We start from the raw sequence: 21361 nt of genomic DNA, 5'->3' as shown, positions 1-21361 counted from the left end.
TGTATTACCGCTACATGAGGAATTATGAATACTCACTGATATCATGCTTTAACCAGAGTTTTTCTCCCTGGGAAGGCAGCAATCTAACTGTCTGCAAAGTAAATTAAGCATTGTGGAATCAAAACAATGGAGGCTGTATTTATATACGAATCAGCAGGGAGATGGGAAGACCACAGGAAAGGAAGGACAGCAGGAAGCATTTCTGCCTCTTGTAATAGAGTCAACGGACTTTGGGAGATATAAGCAGTGACAGAAAGGCACTTTGGTAGCCATCACTTGGGGGATTAAAGGAGCCAGAGTTTTTGGAATCACAGAACATTGGATTCTTCACCCAAGGGGGCTGAATTCTCTGGGAACCGAACACAGGTGAGAAACCTGCCTAGGCAAAGTTTGTAACTTGCTGAAATTAAGTTTTAGCCTTAGAAATATAGTTTTTACTTGTGTTTGTTTGTAACCATTTCTGCTTTACTCCTTATACTTGGGATCAGTTAAACCCATGCCTTTTACTATAAACCAGTTCAGGCCTGTGATTAAATAAGAGTCTTTTTCAAACCCCAGTTAAATTTACGAGCTGTAGCATATTGTCTCTTTAAAGGAGTAACAAACTGAATAATTTCTGGGAGTGTTCCAGGAGAGGGCTGGACACCACAGGGAGATGTCTCTGGGGAACTCAGGAATTGGGGTTCGTTGTTTGTTACCTACCAGGCAAGGTCTGGGCTGTCAGAGCCCCGAAGAGTTTGCTGGTAAGGCAGACAAGCTGATGTATCAGGGAGTTGTCACACAGCAAAACTCTGACTTGCTGAGAGGGGATAACACAGTAACTCTCAATTCAGGGAAAACCCAGCAGATTGTCACAGGGCAGATGATGGTGTTGGGAAAACTCGGGATTGGGAGGGTGTTGGGGTCACTCTGCTGTACTGGAAGGGCAGAGGGGTCATGCCCTAACACCCGTTTGTGAGCCCCGACTGGGAACCTATAGTCCGCAAAGGGCCAGCATAGGACCATCCATGCTGAAGGATGCAGTGGGATTACATGGTGCACAGAAGTTGGCCCTGTGCACAAGGGTGTATTGCACCCTATTTGCATTTATTTCAACAGAAGATTCAAATCTGCAGAGATCCCAGTCCAGCAAAAACTGAGAGATACAGTAAATCTCCTCCAATAGGTGATCCCACCTCCTAACTGATTGCTTTAAAGTAGCCCCATAAATCAATGGGCATTAAACAGCCACCCTTCAAGAAGGCTAAAGATCTAGTCAAATGAGGTCAGCACTTTATAGAATCCCATTACCAGTACCTGGCTGCCAAGAAGCAATGGAATACGGTGAGAATGTGCCATTCCCAACCTACTCTGAAATACAACCACACTCTGTGTCAAGCTAAAACTCACACCCTTCCTGGATTTGGTTAACAATAATACAACAAAGTTCTGATCAGTCCTCCCCAGGCTTGGCTGTTCCTAGGATTCCTCCCTGTGGTGTGCTCAACCCACACCCTAGATCCTCTTTTTCTGGAGAGTCATTACCAGCAGTCAAAAAAGCGAACAAAATGTTGGGAATCATTAGGAAAAGGCAGGTTTCAGAGTAGCAGCCGTGTTAGTCTGTATTCGCAAAAAGAAAAGGAGTACTTGTGGCACCTTAGAGACTAACAAATTTATTAGAGCATAAGCTTTCGTGAGCTACAGCTCACTTCATCGGAGGCATCCGATGAAGTGAGCTGTAGCTCACGAAAGCTTATGCTCTAATAAATTTGTTAGTCTCTAAGGTGCCACAAGTACTCCTTTTCTTATTAGGAAAAGGATAGATAGTAAACCAGAAAATATCATATTGCCTCTATATAAATCAATAGTACACCCACATCTGGAATCCTACGTGCAGATGTGGTCGCCCCATCTCAAAAAGATATGTTGGAATTGGAAAAAGTTCAGAAAAGAGCAAGAAAAATTATTAGGGGTATGGAACGACTTCCGTATGAGGAGAGATTAATAAGACTGGGACTTTTCAGGTTGGAAAAGAGACGACTAAGAGGGGAGATGATTGAGGTCTATAAAATCATGACTGCTGTGGAGAAAGTAAATAAGGAAGTGTTATTTACTCCTTCTCATAGCACAAGAACTAGGGGTCACCAAATGAAATTAATAGGCATCTGGTTTAAAACGAATAAAAGGAAGTATTTCTTCACACAACTCACAGTCAACCTGTGGAACTCTTTGCCAGAGGATGTTCTGAAGACCAAGACCATAACATGGTTCAAAAAAGAACTAGATAAGTTCATGGAGGATAGGTCCATCAGTGGCTATTACCCAGGATGGGCAGGGATGGTGTCCCTAGCCTCTGTTTGCCAGAAGCTGGGAATGGGCGACAGGGTAGATCACTTGATGATTACCTGTTCTGTTCATTCCCTCTGGGGGCACCTGGCATGGCCACTGTCAGAAGACAGGATACTGGACTAGATGGACCTTTGATCTGACCCAGTATGGCCGTTCTTATGTTCTTATATCCAGGTGACAAGCCACCTGCCTTGGTGAGTCAGCAGAACCCACTTCACGCTTTCCTGGCAGGATCAAACACCCGATAGCAGGAAAGGGGTGTTTCAGGCAAACTGCCAGCCTGGTACAGACTCTGCAATTCACCAGAAAAGTTCCCTGTACACCAACAGAAAGTGGGAATGTTAGAATCAATTAGAGATTTCAGTGAAACCTGTTTAACAAAACCCACCTAGAATCTCTATTTAAAAAAAAAAAAAGCTGGGACAAACTCTCAAACAAATTTGGGCCCAATAAATATAGCTCAAAGTGGAAGTCTGGGCTAGTGGTTACATCACTGAGCACTGCAAGAGCTGGGTTCCATTCCCAGCTCTCCCACAGTCTTCCTGGAATAAGTATCAGAGGGGTAGCCTTGTTAGTCTGGATCTGTAAAAGCGGTAAAGAGTCCTGTGGCACCTTATAGACTAACAGACGTATTGGAGCATAAGCTTTTGTGGATGAATAAACCCACGAAAGCCTATGCTCCAATACGTCTGTTAGTCTATAAGGTGCCACAGGACTCCTTGCCGCTTTTTCCTGAAACAAGTCACTTAATCCACCTGTGCCTCAGTTCCAGAGGTGTAAAATGGGCATGATGAAAACACTTTCTTTCTCCTTCCATTTAGGCTGCAAGATTTTTAGGCAGGGATGGTTCCCCTAGCCTCTGTTTGCCAGAAGCTGGAAATGGCAACAGGGGATGGATCACTCGATGATTACCTGTTATGTTCATTCACTCTGAAGCATCTGACATTGACCACTGTCAGAAGACAGGATATTAGGCTAGATGGACCTTTAGTCTGACCCAGTATGGCTATTCTTATGAAGTATCTGTGTCTTATTATGCTTTTGTTACAGTGCCTGGTACAATGGGGCTTTGATCTCAGATGGGGTCTTCAATCGCTACCATCAAAAAAGCATTAATAGTGATACAAACCTATATTCTGTTTTTTCCTTATTTAAATGTAATTTTAGAATGTTACATTTATGAAAATTGGGTAAATTTGTGTATCCCACTTACAAAAAACTAATCGTAACACCTGGAATTAATCTGTTATTTGAGCGTCAGTAAATGTTTATTGGTCTTTTAGCTAAGAAAGTGGAGTAATAATTCTAAATGTAGGCACAGCTTTCAGGTTTTATAGAAACAGGCAACTATAAATCCTATGACCATTAGAAATGTTTCCGTATTTTTTTAGGCAAATTTTGGAGGGGTTCAGATTTAAAATATGCCTCTGCAGCAATTGCAACCCAGACATCGCAGTGCTATGCTAATACAGGAGTGCTAAAAAGTGAGAATGTCTAGAAAAAAAAAAGTTCTATGGACCAGTCCAGAACTAAGGGGACATTAAATAAAACTGAAAGGCAGCAAATTCAAAACTAATGAAATGAAAATTCTTATTCACAAAGTATTATTCAGGCCAAGGGTTTAGGAGGGTTCAAAAAGAAGGAATGGGTCATTTATGTGAATAACAATAGAAGTTCTGGCATTCACAATTCAAGCAGGATTTCGATGGTGGAGGGTTCAAAGCAGAGCCACGAGAATGATAAAAGGATTGGAAAACACACCTTATAGTGAGAGGCTCTAGGCACTCCATCTGTTTAGTTTATCAAAGAAAAGGTTAAGATTTGATCACAGTCTATAAGTATTTACACAGGAAACAAAAATTTAGTAAATGGCCTGTCCATCTAGCAGAAACAGGTCTAACAATATTCAATGGCTGGAAGTTGAAGCTAGACAAATTCACACTGGAAATAAGGCACATTTTTTAACGGGGAAGGTAATTAACTATTGGAACAACCTACTGAGGGTCATGGTGGATTCTCCATCACTGGCAACTTTAAAAAATCAAGATTGGATGTTTTTCTGAAAGATCCGCTCTAGTTCAAATAGGGATTAATTTAGGGCAGTCCTATGGCCTGTGTTATACATATGACCTGATCACAATGGTCCCTTCCGGCCTGGGAATTTATGAATAACATCCAGAGTTATAATAATTAATGATAAAAGAGTTAACAAGACTTTGGGAAGGGATCTAAACCCTCTGGCTCCAGGGCACAAGAAACATCCCTGGGGATGGGTTATCTTATCACTGCCTACATTGTGATAAGGTGTCTTGTATCTGTCCCTGAAGCAGCTAGTACTGGCCACTGTCAGAGAGAGGGTATTGGGACACATGAGCGAGTGGTCTGAGCTGTTCTGGCAATTCCTATGTTCCTATTTTTGTTGTCTAAAGTTAACAGGACAAGAGAAGAAACAAACAGCAAAATGGTAAAAACTGCACTGGATCATCCCTTCTTAATCATCTGTGATGTTACCACCACCTCAAGCAAGGACATTTGTAACCAGACAATGCCCCTTCATTGCTGCTCTGTGCTGTACTGACTGTAACCTACACTTATAGGATTCTGGACTTGAACAGTTCCTGTGCTTGATGGCCATTGCCAGCTCCCCTGTCAGGTCAGCCAGGGCACTGGAAGACAGAGGAGGAGACACAAAGATGTTGCCTGTTCCTCCATGCACCAGCAGTGTGGGCAGGAGGGGAAAAGAATGGCTTCCTGGGGCCCCTGTAGACACAACGGGCTGAAGAGCCACTGCTGGTTCTCCCCTGGCTCCGACGGGGACCAAGGGGAGCCTGGCTAGCATCTACCGCAGTGACACAAAGTAATGAGCAAACATCCCTCGACCCCCTTATTAAAATGAAGGCTCTCTGCAAAACAAACAAACAGGCTTGCGTGGTATGTGCAAAACCTTCTCCCTGACTAGAGAGGATTTGGTCCAGCAAGTCTATTTCTGGGACCTGTTTCCTTCTCTGTCAGGCCTTCATCTTGGAGCACGGCACACTCTGTGTAGCACAGACACGGATAAAACCAAGGCAGGTTCTAACATTTGCTTAGCAGGTCTATTCTTCCTAGCCATGGAGGACCACAATATTCAGGTCCACAGGCAGCAGAATGTTGATTCTTGTAGTGAGTTTATTTCTTTAGTCAAATATTTATTTAAGAAGGGGCTCTCTACTCCCCATACGGGATTTGTCAACATTGATGCTCAGCAAAACTGTACGCTAGGCAGGTTAGTTCACCTAAAGACGAAAAAGCCTTTGAAAGAGACTTAACTGAATTCTGGGGCACTGGCCCAGTATTTAACATACCCCAAAAGTCCTCACCCTTTTACCTAAGTGCCCTGTTGTTGCTGAAAAATAGAATCTACTTGCTCAGCTGATCTAGGGTTGCTCAAAGCCTAGTTCCTCAGCTGGTAACTCACAGGATCATGCACCCAGGAAGCTGAACACAGTGTGATGTCAGACATACAAGCTGTGGTTAAAAGTAGTGTTACAACCTGAGTCACTGGATAGCGGCATTTCATGTAGTCCCATAAGTTCTATTTCTTAACATAAAGCAATGTCCAGTCTTTTGTTGCTTTGGGGCAAGCAGCAAGGGACTTTCGTCTGTGCCATGCTCTCTCTAACCAGAGTCAGGTTTTGGGGCAGAGCTGCTCCCTGGGAACAGGGCATTCATAGAATCATAGAAGATTAGGGTTGGAAGAGACCTCAGGAGGTCATCTAGTCCAACCCCTTGCTCAAAGCAGGACCAACCCCAACTAAATCATCCCAGCCAGGGCTTTGTCAAGCCAGGCCTTAAAAACCTCTAAGGATGGAGATTCCACCACCTCCCTAGGTAACCCATTCCAGGGCTTCATCACCCTCCTAGTGAAATAGTGTTTCCTAATATCCAACCTAGACCTCCCCCACTGCAACTTGAGACCATTGCTCCGTCATCTGCCACAACTGAGAACAGCTGAGCTCCATCCTCTTTGGAACCCCCCTTCAGGTAGTTAAAGGCTGCTATCAAATCCCCCCTCACTCTTCTCTTCTGCAGACTAAACAAGCCCAGTTCTCTCAGCCTCTCCTTGTAAGTCATGTGCCCCAGCCCCCTAATAATTTTCATTGCCCTCTGCTGGACTCTCTCCAATTTGTCCACATCCCTTCTGTAGTGGGGGGCCCAAAACTGGACGCAATACTCCAGGTGTGGCTTCACTAGTGCCGAATAGAGGGGAATAATCACTTCCCTCGATCTGCTGGCAATGCTCCTACTAATACAGCCCAATATGCCGTTAGCCTTCTTGGCAACAAAGGCACACTGCTGACTTATATCCAGCTTCTCTTCCACTGTAATCCCCAGGTCCTTTTCTGCAGAACTGCTGCTTAGCCAGTCCGTCCCCAGCCTGTAGCGGTACATGGGATTCTTCCGTCCTAAGTGCAGGACTCTGCACTCGTCCTTGTTGAACCTCATCAGATTTCTTTTGGCTCAATCCTCCAATTTGTCTAGGTCACTCTGGACCCTATCCCTACCCTCCAGCATATCTACCTCTCCCCCCAGCTTAGAGTCATCTGCGAAGTTGCTGAGGGTGCAATTAATCCCATCATCCAGATCATTAATAAAGATGTTGAACAAAACAAGCCCGAGGACCGACCCCTGGGGCACTCCATTTGATACTGGCTGCCAACTAGACATCGAGCTGTTGATCACTACCCGTTGAGCCCAACAATCTAGCCAGCTTTCTATCCACCTTCGAGCTTTCTATCCACCTTAGCATTGGTGTTTGGGCTGAGATTCCTGATGGAGGAGTTTGCGTGCATGCTGTTTGTGACCACCTTTGTTCCAGGACTGGTGTATGCGAGTAAACAAATAAATTACACTAACAATATACCCTGACTCCACATTCCAGATACTTTTCCAACAAGAATGGGAGCTGAAAGGCTCTGACCTTCAGTACTACATGCAGAGGAGAGGCAACCATGGATTGAAATAGGCAGTGGAAACTCTCACTGCACCAGCCACAGAGGAGGGTGAATTCACCCACACCTAAGAGTGATGGAGGGCTCCTGCTGTTTTTAGCAGAAGAGGATGAGATGAACTCCCAGCCTCACTTTAACCCTGTGGTGCAAGATCATGTCACCTTTGTACCCATGTGAGCAGGCAGGGCATTTGCCAATCAGAGGTGCAGGTCAGGTCAATGTCGGAAGCCTTGGGTTGGTTAGAGGGATGGTGGGGAATGTCTCAGTCACCCATTGCACATTTGCAGTGTCTCTTTGTAACTTTCATGCAATTATGTAATAGGGATCTTGAATTCATACAAAAGCGGGCGTAGGTCTATTTATAAACTAATCCCTCACAGGTTAATAGGATATAATTGGCTGTTGCGTATTACGGTCTAGTAATCCAGACCAGATTACTGGTGCACAAATCTGAGTGCTGGAATATAACAGACATACACGCCACCACCATCCTCATGTCAAATCACTACCATTGTCTGGCCTGGATCTGCTGCCTGCTCTTCCTCGGAGCAGCACTGAACATCACATATCACAGCGTGAGCCGTGCCAGCAGCCACAACCTTTCGAAGCTTTGAGATTAGAGAGAGAGAAAGGAAGCAAGCAGGGGCCTTCAGAACCAAGATGTCACAGCCAAGGCTCTGCTTGTCTCCAAAACTGCACCCATCCTGTACTACCGGGCACGACCCGATGAGCAACGAACGCACACACCCTCCCCCGCACCCTTCCAAACCCACAGATGCTGACAGGTTTCTTCCAGCAAAGCAAACCCCATGTGGTTGAGACAGTGCTGTGGCTCTCCCAGGCCCAGCCATGTTTACACTGTCTCTGTATTAAGTGCTCCCTGCCCAATCTATTGCAGGAGACTCCTACCAAGGAGCCAATCCCAGAAGGTGGAATAAGAGTGTGGCACAGAGCAGTACTGGTATACGTCGATTTGGCTCTTTATTGCCTGGCATGGGGCAGGGTTACTAAAGATTAACATCCCCTGTCACATGGCAGGGGTCAGGCTCCACTGGCTCCAATTCAATGCAAATATAGCCAAACTAAAAATAACCACCACACGCCTAACCCAGCCAACAACACGCACAAACACGCATACAGATGCTAGCCCAGAGGTCAGGGCCAACGACCTGAACCCCCCAACAGACCAGAGGGTTATTCTGCCTCTCGCTGCTCTCTCTGGACCTCAAAGGCTTTTCTGATCCCAGGGTCACTTCTTCTCAGAGCTGGCTGTCACGCCGCTGACGGGAGAGCTGCCAACTGCCCTGGTTGTTTTCTGTGGTCACTGACTGGGTGGGCATATGTTAGTTCTGTTAGCAGCATGCTGTCTCCCCTCTCCCCCTTCCCCGCCACACTGGCACCAAGAGAGAGGAACTAAATAGCTCCACCGTCAGGGAACCAAAATTCCACCACCGCCCAGGCTTAAAGGGGCCAACACCACTCTAAAAAGGTTTCTCTTCCTTTAAAAGTCTCTTCAGCCACCTAAAGGGGTCACTGAGACCAAGGGGGGTGGGGGGAGAAGAGCAGTAGCTTGTCAAGTGCTCTCCCTTCCAGGGAAAGAGGCAAGTGTAATGAGGTGGAGGACCCTACTGTAACCCCTTAGCATGGCCGAATTTGCACAAGTGCATGTCACAAGCAGCACAGAGCCTGGGTCGGGGCTGAATCCTGGCTATGCAAGAAGGCACTCCCGATCCCCTCCATGTTGGGAGATTAGACTAAAGCAAGTGCCCTGGTAGTTCAAGAAGCTGCAGCAGTACAGGGAGCAGCATTTGTCCCTTCCGATCGCTAGGTCTGTGACTGGAAAAGTCTGCTGTACCCATGGCAGGTCACGGGATATTCAACCTTACAGATCCGTCTACTACTTACTTCCCAACCCCTTCCCCACTTCCACCCCACAATGGAGTTAGTGGCCAATAGCTCGTGAAAGTCAGAGATTAATGTCTGAGGCCATTTCTAAGATGGAACTTCAAACTTCATAGACAACAGCTGCTAAAATCATACACTGAACTTTCCGATTTATTTGGGCATAAACTTTCGTGAGCTTATGCCCAAATAAATTTGTTAGTCTCTAAGGTGCCACAAGGACTCCTCGTTGTTTTTTCTGATACAGACTAACATGGCTACCACTCTGAAACCTGAATTTTCTTAGGAGCTCAAAGTTCTTCACAGATATTAATGAGCTAAACTTCAAAGCTCCTTTGTGAGAGCAGAGAGGTGTCATCTCCCTTTTATAAATGGGGAAGTTGAGGCACAGGGCAGGGAAGTAACACACCCACAAACTCAAAGAGGAAATCAGTGAGGCCCACATTAGAGCTTTGATCCTGCAATTACATTGCTTAACCTTATCGACCATCCTTCCTCCCCCCTTCCCGCCCCAATCTGCAGTCACAGCACCTCTGGGAGGTAGCCTGGGGCATGTCCTGAAATGCAGGCAGGGAGGTTAAGAGACGCCTCCAGCTACACGCAGCATCTGAGATGGGATTTGAACTCTAGAAATCCTGGCTCCCAGACCACAAGACACCATTCCCGCAGCACTGCGCAAGCAAGGCGGCAGGCGGAGAGAGACTGTGACCCGCCCAGCACACAACACAGACAGCCAAAGCGACACTTGGGCTTTTTGTTCCCCCCTAAGTTTTAACTAGTGCTCAGGGTTTACAATCCTGTTCTGCAGCCTCTGGGGAAAACATCTCAGCACAACTCCCTCTTCCTCACCCCCCCACACCCCCTCCAGGCAGGGGGCGCTTAGCCAGGCTCCCTGCTAATTAGCTCCCAAAACAACCTATCATCTTCTCAGTGAGGCGTCTCACAGGGAAACCACAATGATTCATCAGGAACAGCAGCAACCACTGTTCTGGGCCCTGCATGCCCGATGCCTATTCCTCACCCATCACGTCCACACTCCCTGGAAGAAACCCAGTGACCAGAGGCCAGGAAGTCACAAGGTTCCCCTCTTCTGCCTTCCCTCAGGGCTCACACTCAAAGCTTTTCAAAGCAGGGAGCTGGAGGGGTGCCAGGCCTGGAACACACCATCAGCGTCTCAGCACAATGCAGTAAGCAGAGAGGCTAGACCAAGTCCCCTCGGAGCCACTGCCTGCCCAAGCCTGTTCTGAAATCTAAATCCAGCTCTGTCATCACAAAGCCTGCCCTTCCCGCTGCCCCAGCCCAGGGCTTATAACTTCCTCTCGCCTGCCTCTGAAGCTCCTTTCCTAGGCAGCGGCATCGCCAACAATGGGCAGAAAAAGGAAGGTGCCCCTTTATAATTTATTATTAGTTGGCTCTGCGGTCCCCCAGCTAAGGTCTACAGAGTGCTGTGCGGAGAACCGGCTGGTCACCTGAAGCCGACTCCTCCTCCTAATTTCCAGCAGCTAAATTGCATTAATAAAGCACACAATACACAAGTGTCCTAATGTCACTCTACCGCATGAGCAACGGTTGCAATTGCCACAGGGAGATTATGAGATTGTGAATGAGAAGGGCGTGGATGATTGTGACTGGGACAGGCAGGCAATGGGAAACAGAATGCGAAGTGTCCACAAGGCAATCTCTATTAAGATGAGCTCTGCTCCGTTACAAAGCCTGAGAACCCCTTATTTCAACTGTAAGATTTTGGGGAGTTTTGCTTGATGAAGTGCCACAGAATTTGCTCTTTTCAAGGGTGACTAATGATTCCAGGGACCCAACTTGAGATGCCTTAAGAACAGGCCTGATTTTCGGAAAGCGCTGAGCACCCACGCTCTGAGAATTAGCTTGAGACATCTCAAATTGGGCATTCGCAACCACTAGTCACTTTTTGGCCTCTCTTTGTCAAGCTCCCTGCCTCTACTTTGCTCCACAACACTTCCCATCATGTGAACAATGCTAAATAATGTATTATTGTGGACAGGTAAGTGGAAAAGAAACTCACACTCAACTATCCTTTTGTTTGATATGCAGGTGGACTTTGAATTTTTAAGTTTGCAGATTGATTTCTCTTATTGGAGTGTTACATGTATTTATTATTTTGTTAAAAAAAGCTTCCCCATGTCGAACGGCTTCGGACCAATACAGAACCCAGAGCAAGGGACATTGTGAAACCACAATTGACAGGAGACTGCTAGTAGCACCACTGTTCTTGAACAGACTCTTCTAAACCAATAACGAACCACGCTAGTGAAGTGAATGTGCTAGTGTAGCAGGGCCCTTTTCTTTAAATAGAAAAGCTTTATTGCATGTCAAAGTCCCTAGACTGATAACAGCTAACGGAGAATCTCCTTTCCCTCTGAAGGTGGGGATCTGTGCTTTTAGAGCAGGAGAATCCAAGTTCTAGCTCTGTTGTGAAGTGCAGAGTGGAGCGCAGTACAGCGTTCATCTACACTTTATAGTTAACCCAGGCTTTTAGTAGGGTTTTAGTCTTAACCCCACTACTGTCTACAAAGAAAAACCTTTGGCCTGGATACAGAGGGGCTTTAATCTTGGGCTAGCTCAGTTGGCTGGGGTGTAGTTAGAGCCCGAGTTCCACTTTAATTCAGAATGGAATTCACCCACTTTGCAATGAGGATGCCTGCAAAGTCTCTACTGCTGATCATCCTCCAATGCCTTCCGACAAGTCCCTTGAACGACAGGCAAGCTCTCCTGCAACTGACATAACTGACTGGGAAAGAATCCTAAAGCTTCTCAGCACAAAGAACCAGGAGCTATGGCCCCAGCCACACCCGGGCGACTACAGAACCAGTGAACATGCAGGTAGGACTTTGCAGTAGGGACGCTTGCTCCTGGGCTAGACTGACTGGGGTGCTGACCACTGAGGTTAACTGTGCCATGTAGACACAGCCCTAGTGACAATGCTAATGTTCCCAGGTGGCTAACGATTTGTTCCAATGCAATCAGAACCTTGCCTTGTCCCAAATCAATAGCTATTTTTACAAGATCTACCCTTCTTCCAAAATTTCTAAACTGCTTTGTTCTAGTCATTGTCAGTGTCAGGTATATTTAAAAGTGAGTCAATATCTCAGTCTTCAGAGTAGCAGCCGTATTAGTCTGTATTCGCAAAAAGAAAAGGAGGACTTGTGGTACTTTAGAGACTAACAAATTTATTTGAGCATAAAGCTTTATGCTCAAATAAATTTGTTAGTCTCTAAGGTACCACAAGTCCTCCTTTTCTTTTTTGCGAATATCTCAGTCATTTTAGAATCATCATCAAACTCTCATCTCCATTTCATTCACTGGCCTAATTTCTACTCAGTGTTTCCTTCCTCCAATATACCTGTTAGAGCCTCTCTATTTTTTCCTGCCCTTATCTTTTCCCTGAGCCTTGATACTGACTCTCAGAACTGCTTTGATTGCCTTTTCCACTCACAGTCGAGGTATTTGACTATTACTTCCTTGACCAAAAAGAAAAGGAGTACTTGTGGCACCTTAGAGACTAACACATTCATTTGACCATAAGCTTTCGTGAGCTACAGCTCACTTCATCGGATGCATTTGGTGGAAAATACAGTGGGGAGATTTATATACACACACACACAGAACATGAAACAATGGGTTTTATCATACACACTATAAGGAGAGTGATCACTTAAGATAAGCTATTATCAGCAGGGGGGGGGAAGGGAGGAAGAAAGCCTTTAGTGGTGATAATCAAGGTGGGCCATTTCCAGCAGTTAACAAGAACGTCTGAGGAACAGTGGGGGGTGGGGGCGGAATAACATGGGGAAATAGTTTTACTTTGTGTCATGACCCATCTACTCCCAGTCTCTATTCAAGCCTAAGTTAATTGTATCCAGTTTGCAAATTAATTCCAATTCAGCAGTCTCTCCTTGGAGTCTGCTTTTGAAGTTTTTTTGTTGAAGAATAGCCACTCTTAGGTCTGTAATCAAGTGACCAGAGAGATTGAAGTGTTCTCTGACTGGTTTTTGAATGTTATAATTCTTGACATCTGATTTGTGTCCATTTATTCTTTTAGATAGAGACTGTCCAGTTTGACCAATGTACATGGCAGAGGGGCATTGCTGGCACATGATGGCATATATCACATTGGTAGATGCGCAGGTGATCGAGCCTCTGATAGTGTGGCTGATGTGATTAGGCCCTATGATGGTGTCCCCTGAATAGATATGTGGACACAGTTGGCAACGGGCTTTCTTGCAAGGATAGGTTCCTGGGTTAGTGGTTCTGTTGAGTGGTGTGCGGTTGCTGGTGAGTATTTGCTTCAGGTTGGGGGGCTGTCTGTAAGCAAGGACTGGCCTGTCTCTCAAGATCTGTGAGAGTGATGGGTCATCCTTCAGGATAGGCTGTAGATCCTTGATGATGCGTTGGAGAGGTTTTAGCTGGGGGCTGAAGGTGATGGCTAGTGGCGTTCTGTTATTTTCTTTGTTAGGCCTCTCCTGTAGTAGGTGACTTCTGGGTACTCTTCTGGCTCTGTCAATCTGTTTCTTCACTTCAGCAGGTGGGTATTGTAGTTGTAGGAATGCATGATAGAGATCTTGTAGGTGTTTGTCTCTGTCTGAGGGGTTGGAGCAAATGCGGTTATGTCGTAGAGCTTGGCTGTAGACAATGGATCGTGTGGTGTGATCTGGGTGAAAGCTGGAGGCATGTAGGTAGGAATAGCGGTCAGTAGGTTTCCGGTATAGGGTGGTGTTTATGTGACCATCGCTTATTAGCACTGTAGTGTCCAGGAAGTGGATCTCTTGTGTGGACTGGTCCAGGCTGAGGTTGATGGTGGGATTGGAAATTGTTGAAATCATGGTGGAATTCTTTAAGGGCTTCTTTTCCATGGGTCCAGATGATGAAGATGTCATCAATTTAGTGCAAGTACAGTAGAGGCATTAGGGGACGAGAGCTGAGGGAGCATTGTTCTAAGTCAGCCATAAAAATGTTGGCATACTGTGGGGCCATGCGGGTACCCATCGCAGTGCCGCTGATTTGAAGGTATACATTGTCCCCAAATGTGAAATAGTTATGCGTGAGGACAAAGTCACAAAGTTCAGCCACCAGGTTTGCCGTGATATTATCGGGGATATAGTTCCTGACGGCTTGTAGTCCATCTCTGTGTGGAATGTTGGTGTAGAGGCTTCTACATCCATAGTGGCCAGGATGGTGTTTTTAGGAAGATCACCAATGGATTGTAGTTTCCTCAGGAAGTCAGTGGTGTCTCGAAGATAGCTGGGTTGCTGGTTGCGTAGGGCCTGAGGAGGGAGTCTACATAGCCAGACAATCCTGCTGTCAGGGTGCCAATGCCTGAGATGATGGGGCGTTCAGGATTTCCAGGTTTAGGGATCTTGAGTAGCAGATAGAATACCCCAGGTCGGGGTTCTAGGGGTGTGTCTGTGAGGATTTGTTCTTGTGCTTTTTCAGGGAGTTTCTTGAGCAAATGGTGTAGTTTCTTTTGGTAACCCTCAGTGGGATCAGAGGGTAATGGCTTGTAGAAAGTGGTGTTGGAGAGCTGCCTAGTAGCCTCTTGTTCATATTCCGACCTATTCATGATGATGACAGCACCTCCTTTGTCGGCCTTTTTTATGATTATGATATCAGAGTTGTTTCTTAGGATGTGTATGGCATTGTGTTCTGTATGGCTGAGGTTATGGGGCAAGTGATGCTGCTTTTCCACAATTTCAGCCCGTGCACGTCGGCGGAAGCACTCTATGTAGAAGTCCAGTCTGTTGTTTCGACCTTCAGGAGGAGTCCACCCAGAATCCTTCTTTTTGTAGTGTCGGTAGGAAGGTCTCTGTTTAACCAAGGAACCTTGCAACAAAGCCCACTCTGTCCACATATCTATTCAGGGGACACCCTCATAGGGCCTAATCACATCAGCCACACTATCAGAGGCTCGTTCACCTGCGCATCTACCAATGTGATATACGCCATCATGTGCCAGCAATGCCCCTCTGCCAAGTATATTGGTCAAACTGGACAGTCTCTATATAAAAGAATAAATGGACACAAATCAGACGTCAAGAATTATAACATTCAAAAACCAGTCGGATAACACTTCAATCTCTCTGGTCACTCGATTACAGACCTAAGAGTGGCTATTCTTCAACAAAAAAACTTCAAAAACAGACTCCAACGAGAGACGTCTTCCTTCATCCATACTGATCATGTGCTGAGAAGAGTTCCAGCCAGAAGCATAAATATCAAGTGTCCTGCAATGTTCACCTCCAGGCCAGGGGCAGCTGAAGCCTTTCAGTATTTGTCAGATATCAGCAAGGTATCAGTTCCTTATGCTGTGGCTGCTCTGTGCTCTCTCTGTTCCTAGTAATGCCAGTGACTGCAAGCCATACACAGTCAGGACTTTGGTATAGCTCAGGGGTGGCCAACCTGTGGCTCCGGAGCCCCATGCAGCTCTTCAGAAGAGCCTTTGTAGCTCAAAAGCATGTCTCACCACCAGAAGTTGATCTGATAAAAAGATATTACCTCACCCTCCTTATCTTCCAATAGTCTGGGACCGACAGGACTACAAACTACAACAACATTGCATTACCACACACAGTCATTCATAGCACACAGGCAGGAAGTGGTGGGGAGTACTAAAAGGCTGGGGACGGGGGAGTTTAAAAAGCTGAGGCAGCAGAGGTGCCTTGACATACAACCGAGTAGTGTGGTCACCATCAGAAAAAAGATTTGCAGCTCCCTTCTCTGCACTGGGCTCAGCACTGTCAGATCACGCAGCTCTCCAGCTCAGATGAGGAGATTATGTGAATTTACCGTGACATTCTTATGGCTTTTGGAAAATCCATTTTGAAGTTGGTGCAGAACTGAAGCTGCTCGCTGTTCACATTGCAGGATAATATGGCATGGCTTGAAAGAAGGGAACCTTATAATCATTAGCCAGATTACATCTTCCCAAGTGAAGAGGGTGCCTTATTGGTGAGGCACATTTCTAAGAGTCAAAGGATCTGGGCCCTGCCCATGGAGCTACCACACACACACTGCCTGGGTGTGGTATTCTGTCCCATCGAACCAAGACCACTTAGAGAGCAATTAATGAGTCTGCTCTACAGCCTTAGCTAGCAGCGAGTTGGCTTTTAGCTCATGCTATAGAGACCCACGCACTAAGCTCCAGATGTCCCCAGTTCAATCCTGCCCATCGACGACTGGGATCTGTCGGCGTTACACTTGCTGTGCAGCCTCAAAGAAGTCACATAACCTGCAGCGGAAAGGATAACACCATCACCCAGAGAGGGGTTAGAACGCTTAGCTCATGTATGGAGATCCTTGCACAGAAGAGGTTATAGCCTTGCAGAGTTTACTCTAATGGCTTTCATCCTGAACAAAGTGCTTCACAAACTGCCTGTTCTCTGTGTATAGAAATCGCTCTACTCACTACAGCAAGGCAGCTGTTGCTGGAGTGGAATGGCACATCCCTTCTGTGCCATCAGCATTACAAAGGGCAGAGAAGAACACCACCCAGCATGCCAGGCACTTCAGAGAAGACACACAGTGATGTGGTCACTGAGCCTAAGAGTTTACAATCTAATTACAGACATGATGCAACAGGTGGGAGTAACAAACAAACTTCCCCACACAAAGCCATATAAGAGGAAGTTTAGACCAGCAGAAGGGAACTGTCTGAGCTGGATGCTGGCTCAGAGTAAAACTCCTGCTCTTGCAAAAAAACCCCATGGGATCGGTAATGGCCACGAGCGTCAGTTGTAGGTCTCAGCTGAAAGATGATAACTCCAGCACAACATCCCCATAAACACCACTCTTGTGCATTGGCTCATTGCTGATTCACAGGGGAAAGTGGCTCCTACAGAACCACCGGCACCGCTCCCTGCAGCACTGGGGGTTTTCCCTGGATGTCTCCCATCCAAAGACTGACCAGGCTCGTTTCTGCTTAGTTTGCAAGATCACAAGCAGAGATAGGACGGCTGTTGAAGAGAAACAAGAAACTGCTCAGAAAAAGCATGTGGCCAGCCAGCATGGAGCCTACTTTCCATCACCCCTCAGGGTATGACCAGCTAGCCCCTAATCTTTCTCAAGAACCCTGGTCATTCAACATGTGAGCTCCAAAGCCTAAAGGCAGCTCTTATACATTTCCAAGCCTCTTGTCCAGCCTTGATAGCAGGTGCTGAAACAGACCCAGGATCGGCAATTCGCACTTGAGTTACACAGAGCAGGAGTTCAGAGGCCCAGCTGGCTCCATTTAAATGCATTTTAGCCAAGGTAAGGATGGGCCTGATCTGGTAAGTGTGAATCTGGATCTGCACTTTCCACACTTCTGGGTGTGTTCAGATGCGAGGTTCTGGGTCAGGCCCAGAAAAGGCTGGCTTGGTGGTCCCAGTGCTAGGCCTACAACACCCAGACTCTTAGAAGCAATGAGTCCTGTCTGGATGGACTGAGCACTTCACAGGGAATAGTACTGTAGCTCTGTCTGTCTTCCTAGCATGTCATAAACATTTAGGTCCGGGGCATTTAGAGCAATACACTGAGTTCCATGCAGTACACAGTGAGGGCTACTCCACAGAGACCTGAAAAATGTAAGTCCTGCATCTTCCGTGTGGATGTTAAAGATACGACAGGATTTTTCATAAGAGCAGGGATTTGCCCTGGTGTTCCTGGCAAAATGTCCCTCTCCCCTGCCTCTTCTGTGTATCATTCACCCCAGAGGTGGCTGCACTTCACTGGCCCTGTGTGGTATACGTACATGGAAAAGCGCTTTGGGATGAGGTGCTACAGTAGTGCAAAAGCCATGCGCTGACTGCACAATCTGCTTAAGCGTGAAGCTAGTTGCAAAGGCAGATAGTGACTCCTATCGTGATGGGTTAATGTTACAGTAGCCAACACACTTTTTATAGTAGCTACCAGGCAATTCACAGGGTGCTGAAGGCATATTGTGAATCTGCAGAAGTCCCCAGAGGTCCCAGTCAGGATAGGACCCATGTGGTGCTCAGCCTTGTACATGCACATGGTCCCCAGCCCCTAGCTCTGGGTGGGTGTGCAAGGATGAGGAAGAGGATACAAGAAACGTCCTCCTCATGTGCACATCTGTGCTGGGGACAGTCTCCTCCCACTGCCCATCCTGAGCTCCTGCTTGAGGCTAACACGGGCAGCAACGCTGGCTTTCCCAGTGGGGTGGGACAGCGTCATGGCCATGCCTTCTTCTGCACCAGCCAGCACGGCCGAGGTGGAGATGCTGTACTACACAGGAGGGCATAGCAATTACTTCTCTGCCACTCATTTCTGGGGAGATCCTGTCTGGATCTTTTGGGGAGCTCCCCTCGGAACAATGCAAACCCCCCCTCCCCCCCAAAGAACACCCACCCACCCTCTTGTTTAGAGCCACCACCTAGCCCTGTGATTTGCTCAGTACAGGCTGGCTGAGTTCTCGGGACTGCGTTATGCAGAAGTTCCAGCTAGGTCATAATGGTCCCTTTCTGGTCTTAAGGTCTACAAAGTCATTATGTAAGTAAATGAAGTCACTTGTGGCTGTAGTCAACATGCCCTCAAGGCCCCAGCCTGTTCCCAGGGAAATCAGTGCCAGAGTTTCACCAACAGCTTTAACAGAAGCAGAGCTGGGCCTTAAGTGATGCACTTCCATCTGGAAAGCATGCTCTCTGCTTAAAAGACAGATCCCTTCACTGCTTTAAGACCTGGGCAACCCGGAGCCCACGGGGGTTAATCAGAGCTTTAGTCCTTGTCTCTCCAGAACAGAAAGTAAAACCAGCCAGGCCTGGAGAGGGAGGAGATAGGGCAGGGAATCCTCCTTTGCCAGCAGAAACTCCTATCCCCATCCCATAGCCTCGGACATGAAATCAGTGCAGCTTAAGCTCCACAGATGTTGTACTAAACCGTGGCCTCCATCTGGCTATTACTCTGCAGTATAATCCATGTTAAATAAATCCCAGTTGCCTTATGCGGGCTCTATAGGAGCAGAGGCCTTTCAGCTCCCCTCAGACGAGCCAGCAGGTTATGCCAGGGTGGCCTATATGAAGAGAACACGGCACCAGTCACATTCCTGGTTAAGTGACATTAACTCAGCTGCAGCAAGTTCCGGGCACTGCATTACCAGACTGTTAGAAACAAACTGGCGACAAACAGCAATGACAGCTAGGGGCTGGAAGGATCAATAATACGGTAACAAATCCACTGCCAGCTAGGGCTTCTCAGCTGTTGTCACAGGCCACGCCAAGGCCTCCTGGAACTTCACGGCTAGCGCAGGGACAGAACTCAGACCTGATCAGCCACAAGCACAGGTCTCTTGAGCTACCAAATCTCCGCTAGCAATATAAGGCCTGTGGCCCAAGGGGAGCAGTTCCCCACTGGCAGAGAGCAGGGCAAAATACACACCAGGCAGTTCATGCCCATACTTTGAACTTTTACAGCATTTTCCAGGGAAGGGAAGCACTGAGCCCCACAACACAGGTGGGAGGGGTGATCTGCAAATTGGGAAGTGGTGCATGGAGATATTAAGTGACTTGTCCTAGGTTACACAGGCATCAGCGGCAGACCTGAGAACAAAACAGACCCACAGCGGAAGAGAACTTTACCCCAGCCATTGCCTGTCTTGTCTCCATAGCTCTTTGGGGAAGGGACTGCCTCTTAGGATACGCCGCTACAGCACCTCGCACAATGCGGCCTGATCTCAGCTGCGGGCCTATGAACGCTGCTATGATAGAAATCATAAATAAGAAAAAATGTTTCCTGGCTCCTGTTAAGGGGTTCTATCCATAAGTCCCCTCTCACTCACTAGATGAGAGCAAAAGAGTTAAATACGCATCTCTTGTCCGTGTAAAGCACAAAGGATCCACCGTAAACAAACGTCTGAAGGTTGCAAGCACCAGGGGAGGAGAAGAATTGTTAAGGGTGGCACAAGGGTTTATAAAGTGGGAGTGATGGGCTGAATACCAAGAGACACATCCTGTGTCGGGCTATGGGAACTGATGGGATCCCCGTTGGTTGGGTCACTGGACTGGACCAACAACTCGTGTTATTACGCTTGCGGGAAGAGCACTATGCTGGCCCTGGGGACATGGGCTGGATGATATAACAGGATTTGTTCCATCTCCAGTGCCTACAAGGCCACGTTGAAAAGGAGACACTGAGCAGACATGCAGAGTGCTCTGATTAGAGACACAGCTATTGACCAGCAGGAAGCAATTGTTTCAGCAACGGGAGAGCATGTTTCCCCTTGCTGCGGCCATACACTTTGCCAGAGGTTTGGAGAAGGGAGCCCCTCTCTCGTGCTCCTGTGGAGGAGACGTCTCTCTCATTTGGCTGAGCTTGATTTAGAAGCAATATTAAAATGAACATTTGGGCAACTGACTGTGACCTACAGTCGGCCACCAGTCCCCTCTCCCGGGCTTTCCCTCTGCTTTACTTCCAGCTGCTTTGCTCTGGGGTTCAGGACCAGGAAGAGGAAGTCCTGCCAGTGTGAGGATCTGCATGCCAGGCGGCACGGAGACATCCCTGGCTTGTACCAGGCACCTTTGTGCACTGGGGCCACTGGCATGGAGACCATGTTATGAAGCGATATTCAGCAGGCTTGTTTATAAAGCCTCCCTGGAGTCGCCCCAGCCTCATAGACCTGGCCTCTCCCTCTTGCTGCTTCAGCACCAGCCTCCTCCTCCATCCCTAATGCAACCCGCCAAGAGTGGGATGGAGATGGTGGAAGACGCACTTATTTGCCAAGCGCTTCCTCGCTAAAGAAGAATACATGGAGGCCTGGCATCTTCCCCTGCTTCCCATCTAGCCTGACCCTTAAACACCCAGCCCTGCCAGAGGAGCAGCAGCGGAGAAGGGCCAGACTGGGAATGGTGGGGGTGTCTCTTTACTGTGAGCACTTACAGACCGCAGTGGTGGGTGCGAGATTCAACAGTCCACATGCCGTCGGGGAGCAGAGCAACGAGCCCACGTGAAATGAAAACGCTGAGGGTCCATCCAGTGCCAGGCAGGGCAAGGATGAGTCGTGGGCTGGTTTAGTGCCCGCTTGTGAGCAAGCCCTGGGGCTGGGGGAGCAGGGCAGGAGAAAGGAGCAGGGCCCAAATCAGGGCACACAGAGGGGCTGCACAGGGAGTTGCCGCAGG

The 21361-nt window shown here is 47.4% G+C and overlaps 1 protein-coding gene across 1 annotated transcript in view; it reads right to left on the bottom strand.

The window, feature by feature from the left end:
- LOC119853409 overlaps positions 1-21361 on the bottom strand; it is a 51682-nt gene that overhangs the window by 7070 nt on the left and 23251 nt on the right. The gene's annotated exons all lie outside the window — the stretch shown is intronic.

This window comes from Dermochelys coriacea, chromosome 3 (assembly GCF_009764565.3).
Source record: "Dermochelys coriacea isolate rDerCor1 chromosome 3, rDerCor1.pri.v4, whole genome shotgun sequence".
Taxonomy (NCBI): Eukaryota; Metazoa; Chordata; order Testudines; family Dermochelyidae; genus Dermochelys; species Dermochelys coriacea.
The sequence above is the reverse complement of the archived record's forward strand: the minus strand, read 5'-3'. Positions and strand labels throughout refer to the sequence as shown.